The sequence below is a fragment of the Lipotes vexillifer genome, unplaced genomic scaffold, assembly GCF_000442215.2.
Source record: "Lipotes vexillifer unplaced genomic scaffold, Lipotes_vexillifer_v1.1 scaffold1674, whole genome shotgun sequence".
NCBI lineage: Eukaryota > Metazoa > Chordata > Mammalia > Artiodactyla > Lipotidae > Lipotes > Lipotes vexillifer.
The window spans coordinates 17,262-30,106 of NW_006781722.1; positions in this window are offsets into that span (position 1 = coordinate 17,262).

The window sequence follows — 12,845 nt, forward strand, 5'->3', positions numbered from 1 at the left end:
TTATTAATTATATTGTTTAAAGTATCTTTACTGTTTTTTTTCTTCCTTACTTCTTGAAGTATTTTCTGCCTCATGGTTGACTCCTTCACTTTGTTCACTGTTCTGCTGGAATTTCACATTCTTAGAAAGCCTTTCTGTCAAATTGCATTAAAGTATCTACTTCTCCATATCTTCAGTCTCTTTTTCCCTATCCTGCTTTTTCCTTGTGGCATTTATTAGTACCAGATATTATATTTTATATTTATGTGTTCACTGTCTCCTTTACTAGAACATAAACTGCTGAAGACAGTAACTATGTTTAATTTACTACTGTATGTTCTGGGTCTAATATAGTACCTGCATAAAAGAGGCATTTAATATATAGTTGTTGAATGAATGAACAAAAGAATAGCAGTTTCTGATATTAAGGTGACCTCATTTTCAGTTGAACGAGGTTGTTTTCTGTGAGAGTTCTGATGGTCCTTCCAACGATTTAGCATTTTCTTCTATCCCATGACTTAAGATCTGTGCCCATAAGAGTCTAAGGAAATCCTGATTGTTTTTGTGTTAATTTTTAAGCTTGGATTTTCTGTCCCCAAAATATAGTATAAATGCTGATTCCTAAGGTGACCATGGAACATATCTGGATTTCATATTTCTTTTATGTGATTATTATTATTTATAACCACCCAGAGCACTAAGAAGAATTTAAGTTTTCTTACTACTTCTTCAAGCCAGTCTATAGATTTTTTCCTACTCCTAAGCTTATGGGTAGTACATCCATTAATAAGCATGGAGATGCTCCTCCACCCCTCTCATTGGCTTTAGGTCTTGTCTGTTGTCCACACATTGATGTTAATACTCTATAGATCATCCCAAATATTTGGGTATATGTGGATATGATGCCCTAGGGTTCAGCAAGGTTTGAGCCCCACCCTGGGCTCTAGCTTTGAGTTATCTGTTCTTTTCTGATACTCAGAGATTTCCTTTTCTGTCTTTCATACTAATTTAGATCAGTTTTTAATTATCAAAATTATCCTAAGTACCTGTGTATTTGAAGTGAGAGATAAAATCACATCAGTGGAATCTGCTGTAGTTACTGAAATGATTAGCATTTCATAATAAACTGTCTTTACTTCTAGTATGTCCAGTAGGATCTTTACATGAATCTTTATTAAGGGTGTTTATAGCATGGTAATCCCCTTACAGAAGATGCACAGTAAGTATATTAATGTATCTAGCACTTGATTTGGATCATGTTGCCCTAATTTTTCAGTGGCTGTCATATTTCTGTGTCATATCAAAAATCGTATGAGATTTTTTTCAAAGAAAATATCCTTTTACAGTTAACATCATGCAATGAGTATTTGTGTGTGTGTGTGTGTGTGTGGTGGAAACAAGGAAGAGGGAGACAGAGAGGTTAAAGCGTTTAGGTGGAAAAAGAGACTATTAGACTATTAAGAAGAAAAAGACAGTTTAGGAGAGGAGGGGAGATAGGGAGAGCATGGGGAGTGGGCGAGATTGCATTGATAAGACAGCTTGTACCTAAACAAGACAAATCTTTGGCAAGGTTGGTTTAATTCTTTTCAGTGAGGCAGATGAACTGTAGCAGAGACAATAAACTATTCTAATTCCAATCTGCCCTCCCCTTCAACTCCTTAAATCTGACTTCTTTTCACATATAGCTAAACTGGTGCTTTTTGCTGACACCTGAGTGAAGTTGAGAGGTTTGCACTTACACTCAATTTTTGGCACTTTATGATTTGTACTGTACTTATGTCTACAGGGGAAAATAGGTCCCTCTGAGGGCAGAGTAAGTGACTGTCAGCTTGATTGTGTGTGAAAGCTCCTAATCTATCATGTGATATTAACAGGAACCCAGTATCAGCAAACCTGTGTTCTTTTGGAACTGGTTTTCTTCAACATTCTCTATACGTAACAAGAGCATAGGTAATAAAGGTATTCAAGTCTCAGAAGTGAGACGTGAACACTTCATCCTCTTTTGCAACATTTTGTGATTCTCCTCCATATCAGAAAAGAGAAAAAAATCTTTCCAATTATTTATTTAATGAATCAGTTACTTTATGGAGCTTTTGAAAATGTTATTTTTCAGATAGATTCAACAGTCTTATTCCTATTGTGTAATTTAGTGGTAAGCTTTCCACGTTCATCTTACCTGGGAAGGTCAAGTATTTTATGACCTTAAAAAGCCTGATCCTTGTTTTGTATAGATAATTACCTAAATGTTCCCATTATTTAGAATGGATATTTCAACCATCTCAAGGTTTACTTTTACTAGGATTCTCAAGTGTTTTCATTTATTGAATACTGAATCCAATTGAAGCAGCTTTTGTAATATTGTCTAAAATCTTATATTTTCTTATTTTATTTTAAAATTCATAGTTGTATGACATGCTGATGTAGCTTAATTGTAAACTTTACATTTAGATTTTACAGCTTTAGCATTTGTGCAAAGGCCTAGCTGAAGCTTAAAAAATATTTTGACACCATAGGTTCTGGAAGTTTATGTGGCCAGAACAGATAAAGCAGAATTTCATGTTGGAAAGGTAGAGTACAGTTTATTGGTTATCACAAATAGAAGGCCGGATAACTTAATGAAAGCTGATTGGCAGTAGGATTTATCATAGCAACTGTAATACAGAGAATAGAAAATGATAGTTACTAATTAATAAATAATGCATCTCATGACAATGTGGATCAATGTACTATCATTTAGAATCTTTACCAGCCAAGTTTTATTTAATTGTGTAGCTATTTTGGTGTTGGGATACAATTTTGAGAAGCTTAAAATACCTTTTGAGATGGTTATCAACCCGAATCAGGTAAAGGAGGGTTTAGTACTTCAGATATAGGAAGGTTTATTTTAATTGGGAAATTTAGAAGACCTAAAAGATTTTGAGGAAGAAACAATTCTTGTAATGAATGTAATGAAAATGTAGCTTGAAATGGCTTGACAACATTTTCAATAAAATACTGGAAGAAAAATCAGTAAATATCTTGAAGACAAAGGAATCATGACCAATGAACAAGATGAGTTTATTACAAGCAAATCATGTCTGACAAAATTAATAGTTGTTTAAAATAGAATAGCAGAATTAGCATGGATAAAGGGAATGCATTTTTTAACTTCAACTGAGTATTTGTTGTAGCTTTTCAAAAATAATTTAAAAATTAGGATACAAATAATCTAATGGATTGAATATTTATGGAAAGACAATGAATCTACTTAAGGCCAAAATATAGTGCTAAAAATATACCCAAATTGGGATTAGATGGCAGTGACAAGGGTGACCTGAGAGGTTTGGGTCCCCCATAATCTCTATTGATCCCCCTAAATACTCATACAATTCATGTAAAAGCAACATGCATATCACATAAAGATGGCTTCTAATACAAGTTCTCCTAGTGCCCCTTCTAATCATATTTTGTTGCTCTGTTTGCCCTATATAGAAATTCCATAGGCTTTATTGATGGATTTAGATCAATGGTCAACTAATCTGTCTTACTCTCTGTTTTGTTTGTTTTTAATTGAGGTATAGTTGACATATAACGTTATATTAGTTTCAGGTGTACAACATAATTGATACTGTATATGTATATATTGCAAAATGATCACTACAATAAGTCTAATTAACACCCATTACCCCACATAGTTACAGTTTTTTTCCTTGTACTTTTAAGATCTATTCTCTTGGCAACTTTCAAGTATACAATACAGTATTATTAGCTATATAGTCAGTATGATGTACGTTACATTCCCAGGTCTTATTTATTTTATAGCTGCAAGTTTGTATCTTTTGACCACATTCACCCATTTTGCCCACTCCCTCCCGCCCCCACCCCCACCCCCCAGCTCTGGCAACTACCAATCTCTTCTCTGTATCTACAGTACATTTTTTTTTGTGTAGATTCCATAAGATTCCATTATATATAAGAGAGATCATATGGTATTTGTCTTTCTCTGTCTGACTTGTTTCATTTAACATAATGCCCTCAGGGTCCATTCACGTTGTCACAAGTGGCAGGATTTCCTTCTTTTTATGGCTGAATAATATTCCATTGTATATATAAAACAGTTTTTTAAAAAATCCATTCATCCATGGATGGGTATTCAGGTTGTTTCCAAGTCTTGGCTATTGTAAATAATGCTACAATGAACGTGGGGTGCAGATATCTTTTCAAGGTAGTGTTTTCATTTCTTATGGATAAATAACCAGAAATAGAATTGCTGGATTTTATGGTAGTTCTGTTTAATTTTTCGAGAAACCTACATGCGTTTTTCATAGTGGCTGCACCAGTTTACATTTCTACCAATAGTGCATAAAATATCCCTTTTCTTCAACACTTGTTATTTCTTGCCTTTTTGGTAATAGCCATTTTGACAGTTGTGACATGATATTTCATTGTGATTTTTTTGTTTCTTTTGGAGCAGAGAAAGGTTTATTGCAAGGACCAAGCAGGGAGAACAGGCAGCTCATTCTCCAAAGACCTGAACTCCCTGATGGTTTTCAGGGAAGAGACAACATTTGGGGTGATGACTTCAGAGTTTATGACTTTCTTCTGATTGGTTGGTGATAAAGTAACAAGGGTGGTGTTCCAGGAATCTCAATCATCAACCTCTGCTTCCCACTAGTCTAGGGTCTCAGCATGATGTCACCGTCCTCCACCTGAGTAGGGCCCTTAGTTCCTGCTGGTCTTAGAGAGTCTCCCAGAGAAGCAGGAGGCAACTGCAGCTCACCCTGGGGATGTAGACCCCGGCAGCAGCCATTCCTGGGAGCTTCTCCCATCATGTGGACATTGGTGCTGGTGGGCACCACCTCAGAATATCATTGTAGTTTTGATTTGCATTTACCTGATGATCCCACTCTATTTTTTAAATAAAGTTTTTTTTTGAAATGCAGGCATCCTTGTTTATGTATTTATTGCCTTTGGCTGCTTTCCTGCTACAATGGCAGAGTTGAGTATTTGAGACAGAAACCACATGACCTACAAAACCTAAAATATTTATCATATGGCCCTTTACAGGTAGTTTGCTGATCCCTGGTTTACATGAATTTTTTTTAACCTTTAGAAGCATTAGAATTGTTGTCAAGTCTGGGCATAGGTAGAATATTTGTACACTGTATAAAGGAGGGAATGAATTTGTGCATGTTACTACTCTTAGGGTTTAGTCTTACACTAAATCTTCTGTGTTTCATGGGGACTGACCCATCCGTTTCAGCAATAAAGGTCCAAAATGACATATGTGACACTGTCACTGCCTTCACTCAGTTCCATTCAACTGTCCTTGACATCATAAAAGTTAATGATGATATATCAATAGGTTTAATGGGGGAAATGTGAAGGGAACTGTGACTGAGAAAAACAGTGTTGTTAGTCTTAAATATGGAGGCATTTTAGGTCTTATTCTGTAAAAATCTATTTTGTTTAGAAATCTTTCAAAATAAGCGTCATCAAATTTATCTTGGACCTTTCTCCCAAAGTACTTATATTAGGAACAGAGCATTCCTCAGCCTGTGATTCAGCTAAAAAAAATCACCTGTGCATGGTAGGTGCTTGATAAATATTTATGGCTTGAATATTAACTTCATAATTACTTTTTTGTGTTTGTTTATTCATTCCTCAGATATATGAGTGCTCACTGCGTGCCAGGCATAATGCCCAGAAACAAGTGATTTGGCAATGGATAGTGTATAGCTCTCCCTAATGTGGGGAGATGGGCAATGAATGAGTTCATAAATTTAAAAAATAATGACTGCAGAGAGTGATAAGGAGTGATTTGTGTCAGAAAGCGTGGATAATGGGATAAAGAGTAACAAGGTACCATTTGAGCTCAGATTGAATGATGAGAAGTGGAAGCCACCATGAAATGATCTGGGAGAAGAGCCTTTAGTAGAACAAGTTCAAAAGCCCCAACCAGTTGTGGCCTCACAAAGGAATAGAAAGAAGACCAGTGTATCTAGATCCTAGTGAAAGAGTTTGTGTGTATGTGTGTGTTGTGTTAATTTAGGATCCAACATGTTTTGTGTCTGTGGGAGAGTGTTAGTAACAGGGTGGCCCTCTGCATGTTTTCTTAGGTACCCAAAGAATCAATAGTTTTTAAACAGATATGTAGGTTTTTGAAGTCAAATGAGAAGTGATTGAATTAATTTTATTTGAATCAATTTTTGTTGAATCCAAGAGAAGGTCATGAATAGGTGTCTGGATAGGAATAAGAGAAGAGTGGGAAGGGAGAAAGAATTCACATAGAGTTTTAGAGAAATTGGAGGTTAGCACTTGGTTCTTTGGCTCCAAGACTGTGTAGATTTCAGTTACATGAACACTCCTAGACACAGTGTAGGCTCAAAACAACATTTGCTGAATCAATGTATATTGGTTTGAAATCTTACCTGATTGGATTGGAGGGTACAATTTCTGCATTATTTGAAGAGAGGATACATAATGGAACCAGATTATGGAGGACTCTGAAAACCAAACACAAAGGATTTGATACTGTAAGTGGTTGGGAATCATTATAGGGAATAAGATTATAACTTGATGATTTCCAAATATTTATTTTATTATGGTATGTAGGATGATTTAAAGACAGAAGGAGCCAAGGATGATGTTTTATTCCAGGCATACTTTCTATTTTAACCAGGTTCTCATTCTCAGCCTGGTTTGTCCACATTGCAATCAATTACTTCGTAACAGAACCTGGGTCTAATACAGGAAAGCTGTCTCAGTTACCAAGGTCCTTTTTGTTCTGTAGTCTTGCATCTGTATTTGTATTTGACTTTTGCTGTACCTTCTTTCCTGTCTATGTGATCTTTAATAATTTTTCAGGACTCTGAACATTCTGCTTTATTTTGCCTTTTTATATTTTTCTCTCACTGATACCTCCTTGATTGTATTTACATGTAGGGAGTAATTCAATAAAAGTTAAATGGAACAAGTTTAAAATGGAAAGCTTTCCTATATAAACTGTAAGGATGGGATTTCCTTCCTTCCTCCCTCCCTCCCTCTCTCCCTCCCTTCCTTCCCATCTTTCTTTCTCTTCCTCCCTCCCTCCCTCCCTTCCTTTCTTCCTTCCTCTCTCTTTCCCAGAAATTTGTCCATTTCTTCTAGGTTGTCCAATTTGTTGACATATAATTTTCATAGTATTCTCGTTATATTTTGTATCTCTGTGGTATTGGTTGTTATTTCTCCTCTTTCACTTCTTATTTTGTTTATTTGGGTCCTCTCTCTTTCCTTCCTTTCTTCCTTCCTTTCTTTCTCCCTTTCCTTCCTTTCTTTCTTCCTTCCTTCCTTCCTTCTTTTCTTTCTTTCTTTCCTTCCTTCCTTCCTTCTTTTCTTTCTTTTCTTTCTTTCTTTCCTTCTTTCTTTCTTTCCTTCTTTCATCCTTCCTTCCTTCCTTCCTTTCTTTCTTTCTTTCTTTCTTTCTTCCTTCCTTCCTTTCTCTCTTTCTTTCTTTCATCAAACTTTACTCTTAATGGGACTACTCAAAATGTAAAGGTTGGTACACTGAAAGCAAATCCTGAGCAACAAATTGGTTGCTATCTCTGTGAACACTCAATCTATCAGTGAGAAAGATATGCCAAGAAAATTTTCATGTTGTGGCAGGTTTAGCCACTGAAGCAACTTGCCTGCCCTCACGAAATATACATTTTACCTTAATATTTCTATTTCATAGAAACTATTTCAGACTAGAAAGTAAAAATCATATAATCTGGTTTGTTCCTTTCTTCAGACAAGTTAGGAATAACAGACAGTCTTACCTTTGGGAGCTGTTATTATGATAATATGGCCCACTTACCTTATCTTGGTTGGCCCTCACAATAATATGTAATCACTCAATTTTGTATCTCATCATAGCTATTTCCGAAAAGGAAATGAGGGGTCAGCTTTTATCATAGGATTTTCCTCTGAGTAGTTGACTCTGGGAAATTTACAAGGGTATATAACTGTCACAAAGGTGGTGTTAGTTTTGTCAGTAACTTATGAACAACTCCCCAAATGGCTATGTCTGAGCACAACACTATGAATATTTCTTATATGGTAGTGAAGAGGTGGACTTGTGTTAAATATAAAACCACACAAGAAAACCCATCACCTCATGAAGGATAGAAGCTGCAAATGTAGTATGGTTTGTAGGAGTATAGACTCTGCAGGAAGATTGAACGGGTGTGAATCCTGGTTTTGCCACTCAGTAGAGAGGTGATCTTTGGCAAATTTCCTAATCTTTTTGTGCTTCAGTTTACACATCAATAAAATAGGGATAATGATATCTGATTTTGAGGTAACTACCTCTTAGAGGTTTTTTTAAAAATTTTACATTAAGTAAATATACATAAATATACATAGAACAAAACCTGAATACAGGAAATGCTTATGTATTTGCTATTTTCTGATAATCTTTAGAAGTAAAGGTAAAAATTAAGTAGCTCTCTCTCTGACCCTGCCTTCTCTAAGAGTTACAAATGTATAAGAAAATTGTTGCCACTTCTAGAATGTGGAATGATTTGAAAACAGCACTATTTTGTTTTAAAACTCAAGCAATGGTAGTACAATTGTCCTAAAAGGAGACATTATTTAACATTTAGATTCAGGTTAAATTAAGCAGAATTGTTTTTATACCCCTCTTTTTGAAAAAAAGGAGACAAATCATAAGATGATAATTCCTTATTAGGGGCGTCTTCAAAAAGCAACTTTAAACGTCCTTGTTATGTCTTGAGATCACTGTGTTGTCAGTACAGTCTCTGATGTCTACCTACTTAGAATTCTGTAAAATTAGAAGACAAGTGGTCTTTACGTGGGTTCGTGGACTCCTGGAAATTTTATTCAAAATTTTGTGAACATGTAAACTTTCCTAGAGAAAGAGATTCTTGGTTTTTATCATCTTCTCAGAGAGAATTATGATCCCCCAAAAGAGTAAGAACCGTCCTCTGAAGCAATATAAATGTTTTGTCTTCAGTGAAGATAAAAGTATAATAATACCCTATTTACCAAGGCAGAAAAATCGAATAGTATATTTTAGGTTTTTAGTTAAAAGGATCAAAATGAAAATTTTATTCTCCCTGGTGAACACTTAGCTAGCCAGAAAATTTAATTAGCCAGAATTCCAGGTAATCAATGCTTACTTATGTCAAGCAGCAATCATTCTTCAGTATATTAGCTGAGTTGGTATTTTGTCCAGAGAAAATGGTGATTTTTGTCTACTCTTCATTCTTTCTTGTCCTAGTTTCAGAATTATTAACAGTTGCAATAGTTTCATAATTGTATGTTTCTTATGATATGCTTAGGAGTAAAAGCATTATATAAATGCTTGCTTCAAAACCATTATTATATCAATCTCATTAATATAATTTAGTACAGAATATTTCTACTCATTCTGTCCAAAGGCACTGTGGAATAAAGTATCTGAAAGAGGACAAGGGGAAGTTGGGAGAAAGGGAATTTTATTGAACTCTGAAATCTTAAAAATGTGTTGTAGGGCTTCCCTGGTGGCGCAGTGGTTGAGAGTCCGCCTGCCGATGCAGGTGACGCGGGTTCATGTCCCGGTCCGGGAGGGTCCCGCATGCCGCCGCGGAGCGGCTGGGCCCGTGAGCCATGGCCGCTGAGCCTGCGCGTCCGGAGCCTGTACTCCGCGGCGGGAGGGGCCGCGGCAGTGAGAGGCCCGTGAACCGCAAAAACAACAACAACAACAACAACAACAACAAAAAGAAAACAAATGTGTTGTACTTCTTATGCACTTATGCAAATGTTTAAATTCACATTTACTTTGGTGTTTTTAGTTGCTTTTATTAAAATGTCTTAATAGAATATTTTAAAATAATTGTTTTATGGATCCTTAGAAAGGGTACACATTCCAAGCTTAAAAACTTTAAAGTTTTTAATTGAACGAGATTAAGTAAATAATTCAGAAATGCATTCTGTTTACCTGTTAATAAGCAGGTTAGACTATGTACTTTTTATAGTCATGGTGTTTTAATTTATTTATTTGTTGGTGTGTTGTTTTTTAAGATTTTATTTAAGGCATTCTGCTATTGGGAAATAAAAATAAACTGAGTAAAGCTGCACATTATAAAGGAAATGGCTTGGGTTACTTTTAAAGAGACAAGTGAGAAAAAAAGGAATTGATTGGATTTTAGGGTTAAAGGCAGTATTTAGTACATAATCTTTCTGAACTTTCCCCCTCTATTTGGAAGGGAAACTGAAATACCTAACAGAAAGAATAATTGAGTCAGGTGAATGGTCTTCTGTTGCCCTAGAGCTCTGGCTCAATGGAATTTGATTTGATTTTAGATGGCTTTAGTGTAGGGTTTAGCCAGGTCACTTTTATGGATTCTTGGAGAAGTCTACCATAGAACTTATCAGATTTCTCTGGTGTTTCAAAAACTTTAATAATACTCAAAGCCAGAATGAATACCTCCACCTTCAGAAGCACCATTATGGATGAACTAGAACTAAATTAGTCTTTTCTAGTCTTGGAATATGTCTTATCCTCTTGACCATGTATGTACAGGTTCTTTCTTTCTAATGTTCTTTAAGGATTGTAAATTGGTTTTCATTTGGCATCTTTGATCAGATACAACCAAAGTTTGTATTTAAATTTTTATTTAATGATGAAGACATTTTCTGTAATTATTGATAACAAAGTCTTTAACAGTTTCTATTCATTTTGTCCCAGCCTGTCATTTGCTTAGTTTGAATTTTTACTTATTTGAAATTATACTCCTCCTACCTCTAAAACTGATGCTTCATTTGTTCTCATGGCAAATTTTGTTTGTTTCTCTGTAGCGGTCCTATTGCTGAAATTGATACATGTTTTATCTCTCTTATAATAGTATGCTTACTGTATAAATATAACCTCAAACTTCTTAAAATTTCTACATTCCAGGCTGTGCCTTTCCTTGAAAATTTGGTCAAATATGTGGACAATTAAAATTTGGCTTCTAGGAATCTAGTTACCATTATATGTGATTGCTGTTTTATTTTTTTTTAACAAATCTTATTTTTCTTTCCTTTTACTTTCTTTTTTTTGCTTTGTTGTTCTATTTCTTCCCTCCCTCACTCCATCTTCTTCCCTTCTTTACCTCTTTTTTTAAAATCTATTCAGTTAATGGAAGTGGCCTTCACCAAAAATTGGACAGATAGATATTTTCAAATGGCTTTCTTAACATTCAGGAAATCTAATGATATATCATCTAATATTTTTTCTGCACCATAGACTAAGTGTCTTGTTTTAGTGATTTTTTCTCTTTATGAAAAGTAATTTGTATGTATTGTAAAATATTTGGAAGGAAATTGTAAAAACAAAAATATCTATTATATCTTAATATCTGAGATAAGTACTGGGAATAATTTAGTATGTAGGTGCTTACATGCTTTTTATAATACATATTTTTTTCTAATACATATGTACTCACACATACATATAGATCAACATTTATATATGCATATGACCAAAAATTTGCATAGTTTATGTATATTATATATACACAAATTATTAAAAATTGCTATCTTAATATCATTAGCATTTTACAACCTGAATTTTAAGCTTAATGGTGTATTATAAATTTTTACTTGCCATATTTAATGGAAGCTTATCATTATATCACATTAAATTTATTTATCCAGTTCACTATTATGGAGTATTTAGGTTATTTTAATTTGCATTTCTTTCATTGCAGTTACAGTTTAATATTGTTTCATATATATCTTGTTTCTTCTGTTGTGAATTACTTGTTCATTTGAAAAACTGAGATATTTTCTTTCTTTCTTTCTAGATAAAGACTATTAACACTATGAATATCATATATGTTAAAAATATTTGTCTTTATTTGTTGTAGACATCTTAATTTTGTTCAAGATACTTTTGGATTTATAAAAGCTTTAATTTTAAGTAGTCAAATTCATAAATCTTTGTGCTTATGTTATATACTGTTACTTATGTGCTTCAAAAGGCCTTCTTACCTTGGAGTTCAGAAAATTATATACATAAGTTTTCTTAAAGCTCTTTGATTATTTTACTTACTATATTCAGATATATCAATCTGATTTTTATTTTGGTGCATGGCAAAGGTAGGGAACAATTTTTTTTTTGGTCACTTAATGAGTCAACTATCTCAACACTCTGGAAATGCAACCTGTAATATTTACCCCATACTGAAGTCCCTATGGTCTGTTCTACAGATCTGTCTCTTCCAATGACAGTTATCACACTGTCACTTATATTTCAGTCTTTGGTAAAAGCTAACCTTGTTTTCTACTTCTTTGCTGCAGAGCCAATACCTAATACTTGTTATTTTTTTATTGTAATCTCCTATTCTATCACTTAAAAAATTAAACTAGCTTTAAAGCATCAGAACTACCAAAAATAATTTTAGTTCAATTCAATTCAACAAAGATTTATTGACTGTTCACTATACACCAGGCCCTGTGCTTGTATTAGGAACACATAAATGAATCAGCTGCCTGCGCTATAGGGTTCTTGCACTAGAAACATGTATTAATCTGATGGAGGAAGACAAAGAACGTGTGAATGGTCAAGATAGTGGGCTAGTATCAATACCTTCATTTTTTTTCTGATTATTTCTTACTCTTTTTTTATCTATGACTTATTGGCTGTAACCATTTTATATATTTTCCCTTTTTCCTTTCTTTTTAATCCATAAATGATTAATTATTAAGTGACATTGATTTAACAGAATTAGATTGATTTAGGCATATGAAATATGGTAACTTTCTCATATTCATATGGTCTGTTTTTCTAAGTACTGAACTGATAATTGTGTCTTCATATTTTCAATTCTATAAATGTTTATTGAATTCTTTCTAGGCACTATTTAAGGAGCTGTAGGGAA